Source organism: Castor canadensis, chromosome 1, assembly GCF_047511655.1.
Source record: "Castor canadensis chromosome 1, mCasCan1.hap1v2, whole genome shotgun sequence".
In the NCBI taxonomy this organism is placed as follows: Eukaryota; Metazoa; Chordata; class Mammalia; order Rodentia; family Castoridae; genus Castor; species Castor canadensis.
Window position 1 is genome coordinate 189,002,228 of NC_133386.1, and position 6,000 is coordinate 189,008,227.

Sequence of the window (6,000 nt, forward strand, 5' to 3'; positions counted from 1 at the left end):
TTGAATAGTTTCATTCATCATTCTTTGGCATTCTTCTTGAAATCCTTGAGGAATTCTTTGGCTATAATTCTATATTTTGCTGTTAATTCACTTCTTCAATCACTATACTGTCACTTAAAAGTCAATATCCCTAAATGTAGTTATACACCACTAACTTTTAGCTCATAGTTCTAAAAAATAAATACAACTTCCAACTGTATATTTTCATTGCATATCCCATAGCTACCTGAATTTTTACTATTCCTCATTGCCCTACTGTTAATTGAAAATGCTTAATCTGAAATATCATTACTTAGAAATATCTTTCATCATCATCACTTTCTAATACCCCCAGATTCATAATTAAAGCTGGTATAAGGAAAATGAATGGGAAGAGGAACGTCATGAAATGAAATTGTCATTAATACAGATCTCATTGCTAAATTTAATAGTGTGCCTCCCTATAAAGCTGCTTAACCTCTTTGAGTTTCAGTTTCTGTAAAATGAGATGTCATTTTAATAACTGCTTTTATGGGACAATTATGCCTCCAGCCATACTACCTATACTGACTTCCTTACTTTCCAATGATCATATTCAGCAGGTGTTCTGCTTGAGATAGTTGTTGCAGATGTCTCTGCTTAAACCATTCTTGCAAGGAGGAGCTTAGCTAATTACTTCATCTATACATTGTATTCTTCTAGACTCCACACCATATAATATTCCCATAAATATATTTAATTCATCATCCTCATCAGCACCTCCAAGACACTTATCATACTTTGCTTCTTTCTTTCTAGTGTTTTTTTTTAATTGAGTGTGTGTGTGTGCTGAAGAATAATACAAGGACCTCAACCATGCTAAGAAATACCACTCACCTTTTTACCTTTTAAAAGTACTTGCTATCATCTAAAATATTATTTAACTTTCTTACTTGTTATATGTTTCTTGTCTGTCCTAACATGAAAATAATCTCCAAAGGTAAAAGTCAGTGTTTTTTTTATTTGTTTTTGGTACTGGTGTTTAAACTCATGCCTTCACACTTTTGAGACAGGCACCCTCCTGCCTTGAGACAAAAATCCAGCTCTTTTGGCATTGATTATTTTGGCAATAGGGACTTATTTTGTGCCAAGGCAGCCTGGACCGCCATCCTACTTTATGCTCCCAACACTATAGCTGAGATGACAAGTATGTACCACCATTTTCTTCTTCTTTTTTTTTTCATTGAAACGGGACCTTGTAAACTGTTTTGCCTAGGCTGAACTCAAACTGAGATCCTATCCATTTCAGCCTCCCAAGTAGCTTAATTGCAGGCATGAGTCACTGGTGCCCAGCTGATTCAGGGTATTGAGGTGTAGAAACTCTTAAGCATGTTGGCATGTTCTTCTAATTCCAGCTTCTCAAATGACTGAGGTAGGAGAATCAACCAATACCAGTAATTTAAGACTAATCTTGGCAATATCAAGAACTCATATAAAAAATAAATGAATAAATAAATAAGCTAACAAATTAATAAATTTATAAACTTTAGGAAGTTTATTCTTTTGACCAAAATACAATTAAAAACACCAGATATTTGAAGAAATCATCCTTGATAGGTACTGTTGATCTGCTGAGGCAATCAAAACTGAAAGGGGTGAGATGCCAAGACTATCAATACAGTGAGTTGAATTCTGTGATGCTTTTACCCTAGGAATATTAGTTGGTTTGGGGCACGAATAGGAGGTTGAAAATTTGTTCTGTTATTTGTAGGTAAGTGTATAGAACTGGAGAACATCATCTTAAGTGAAGTTAGCCAGACTCAGAAAGTCAAAAGTCACATGTTGTCTTTCATATGTGTAATACAAACCTAATACAAAGGCAGCAATTAAAATGAAACACTGGCCACACTAAGGGGAAGTCATGCACAGGGGGGTAGGGAAACTAAGAACATTAACAAGGTTGATATACACTCTATACAAGATAGATATATAAATCTTAAACCAACTGAAACTACCATAAGAAAGAGACTAAGGTAGAATGAAGAAAATTAGAGGAGATGAGCCAATTGGGGTTATAATACATATATAGATGGAAATACCTCAAGGAAACTTAATGTGTAGATACCTTTATCTCAAACAAGGTAAAATACCACGTTTTTCATTTTATCTTTTCTCTTTTTTCTTCTACAAAATCAGAGAGCAGGAGGGCAAAACAAGTCCTGCCCAGGAAGGAGGGCTGGCACCAGTGGGGAGGGGGAGAATTGGGGAAGAGAAGTACAAGGGTGAATATGGTGCAAAAAATGTGTACACAAGTATGTAAATGCAAAAATGATACCTGTTGAAACTACTCCAGGGATTGAGAATTGGGGGATAAAGGAGAAAAGTAGAGGATGTGAATTCATGTATATTTGATACATTGTAAGACCCTGTGTAAATGCCACAAAATGTACTCCTACCCAGCACAAAAATAAAGGGGGAAAAAAAAAACCAGAATTTGTGTTTGCACTGATGCAAGGTCACTTCTGGAAACAAGGAGGAGGCAGAGACATCATCAGAGCTGTTGGAAGAAATTTGGAGAGATTCAATACTTCAGTAGTTTTTCTCTTGGGATATTTCCCCAGTTCTAGGAGCTGTTTAGGATGTATTAAGGTCAGAGTCTCTTTTCTGTAAATATGTCATTAATTGGAAACAAGATCATTGCACATAATCAAGTTAAGATGAGGCTGTAAGAGTGAATCTAATCCAATCTAACTGTGTCCTTATGTAAAGAGAGATGTGGAAACAGAGACAGACATGCACAGAGGAAAAATGCCATGTAAATGAGAGCCAGAGAGAATGGAGTGATGAATCTGCAAATCAAGGAAGTTGAAAGACTAACAGACAAGCACCAAAGCTAAGACAGAAGCATGGAAAAAATTCTCCCTCATCGAACTCACAAAGGACTAATGACACACAATAAATAAAAGAAGTGAAAAAATTAATATAAAAATGAAGAGAATACAAGAAGGACAAAATTTGATTCTTTTTTTGGTGAATAAAATTGATAAATGATGGCAAACATTTGTAGAGATTGTTACATGGATGTGTATTTGTTAAAAATCATCTGTGCATTTTAAAATGGTGCATTTTATCATGTGTAAATTATACTTCAGTAGGCTAATTTAAAAATAAAAAAGATACGAAAAATTTTGCTTTAAATCCCCTCTTTTGTTTCCCTTGCATTACTGGTTTGCTGAAAAAATATTTTAAAATATAGATTTTTAAATAAATTTAATTGCAATAACACATTGAAATGTATCTTATCATTATCATTAAAATCAATAAATCATTAGTACTTTTACATTATTTGCAATAAATTGTTGTATTAATGGTAATGTGTTGTGCATGTGTGTGTGGTGTTGGGGATTGAACTCAGGACCACACACATGCTAGACAAGTACTGTACCAATATGCTGAATACATGGCCTTGATGATAATGTTATTCTGAATATGAAAGGAGAAGTTAAGAAATGTACATGATATCCCAGAAACATTTAATTACATTATATCTATTTGAATCTTTAAGTAGGTATAGACAGAATATGCTTATAGACAGAGATGCCTGGGATTAATTGGTCCCATGGTTTGAAATGGTCCTGAATTAACTCTCTTAAGGAGTTCATTTAGCAAATCCTTCAGGGTTGTGTGGGAAAGGGAGTGGACTTTGTTCCCCTGGAGCATGAGCAGTTGTGAAATTTATAATATATCTATAAGTATTTGGTGGAAAAAGAGGTGTTTAATCTAAGTGCTTTAAAGGGAATATTTTGAGGTACAAGAGTTGACTTAAGATGTTTCTATATAAAACAATTAAGATAATTTTTTTTTATTCTAGAAAGAGTAGTGAGAAAATTTTCTGCCAGCATTTCAGGGCCTATGGTAGAGTCTAAAACAGGACTTGCAATAGCAGACAGTCTGTTTTGCGATAGCTGACTCTCTCCATAGCTTCTGTAACAGACGGCAAAATGGACACATTCAAAATAAAGCTTATATGTTACAGGCAAAGAGCACATGATTCATCTTCGAAGTAAATGAGAAGTGAAAAAGAGAAAACATGAGCACTTTATTCAATGCTGTCTCTAATTCTAAGAAAAATGGTAAGTTTTCAAGCTCAATTAAACTATTCTGTTTCCTACTATTCAGGACTAGGTTGTATCCTAAGATACCGAAAGTTCCAAAGAAGTAGCTTCCCTACTCATGATAACATTCAATATTTCAGGGTTCCTTGTCTTATACTAGCTTCTGCTTGATCCCGAAGTATCTCAGGATGAATTGTGAGGAGAAATGACCCAAACAATTTTTGCACATGTGAATAAATGAATAATAAAAAAATTGAAAAAAATGAAAAGTGCAGTGGTGTAGTATCTTGAAAATTGTGACTTCTTTGTTGGAAATCTGACTTGAGGACAAGAATAAGGATCCACACTAATCACATGCAATCAGCTTGCCTTGATGTTGATGATACTGAGTGTCCTGATGCTGTTACTAGTGTGGTCTAGGATCTATTGTCACCCCTGTTTATGATTTCCTCTTTGTGGAATTGGGTAAGGGATAATATAATGGTGAAGGAGAGATAAGCAAAACTCTTTAATCCTAAAAGAAAATACTCTTTATTTATAGCTCTTGTCTTATTCCTACATAATGAGATTTTCAGTGTCTCATCTCCTGATTCTTCTTCCTTCTCTGACTCTTGTTCAAAATAGAAAGATGACTTTTGTCTTCATCCTCTGAACTTTCTATCTCCTCATCACTATAATTTTACAGATATGCATATAAAATGCTAATTTCTTTCACCTATCATGAAGATTGCATCCATTTGATAGTCAGGGTATGTCCTGAACATGTCAATGATCTTTGTTTCCTGCTTATGGTTCCCTGGGTTTACTTTGCCCCCACCTGGATGGATGGAGTGTGATGCATTGCATGGCAGTGTGAATGAAGTGTTAGAGACAGCATTCCATGGAGCACAAAGTGTTGGATTCTAGTCCTGTATCCTCTCTGCTGAAATTTATCTCCCAGTATATTCTATTGTGCACAAATTAGAACATCACAAACTTGACTTACATGGTATAATAAAATCAAATGAATGATAGATATTGAAGGAAAGATGAGAGTAGATTGTGGTAGGGATTATCTGATTCAATAAATACATTATATCAGTTGAAAATTTTTATCAAGAAAGTTATTTGATTGAAGAAATCTGAAAGGCTTTGCTAAGGAGATGATATTTGAGCTGTATCCTCCATCCTTGGATATAAATGGAGACTGTAGATTAAAGACAAGAAAAATGTCATCACACACTGAGAAATGGAACATTCAGGGAATGAGACTGGCTAGGTGTATTTATACAGGGTATACTTTGCCAAACCTTGCTGGAGCTCTGATAAGAAGAAACACTGAGAGTATCAGAGAAAACCAAAACGGTTGGTCAGAGTAAGGTGCTCAAAAAGCCACGGCAAATATCTGAAACATTGTATTTTAATAATGTATAATAATTTGATGTATTTGTGAATCACTGTGTTTTAAAGTGTTCACATTTTCTTTCCAAGTGATAGGACGAAGGCAAAAAGAGGGAGAGGATATAAAAAGTGCTGAGAAGAGAGAGTATTTGAATGGGAGCTCTTTTCAGTTTAGAGACATAGAAAACAGGAGCATCTCAATAGAAGTCTGTACATATTTATTTAAGGCATCCTAGCATTGGCCATTTGTTCTATTAAATTTATAAAATTTCTGGCTTATGTGAGTTAATAACTCTCACAATGAAAACTCACATGTATAAGTTTCCAAAAATGAAGCACTATTTTTGTTTTCCACAAAGCTTTGTGAGACATTTCAGACTAATTAGAGTGAAATCCTGTGCCCAAATAATTACATTCCATACCATGCAAATTGTTTTATGAATATGTAAATGATGTTAAAGCAGACAAAAGATGTTTAATTCTATTATTCCTCACAGAGAGTAGATGAGAATTATCATCTCCAATTCTTGCCAAAATCAGAAGTGGC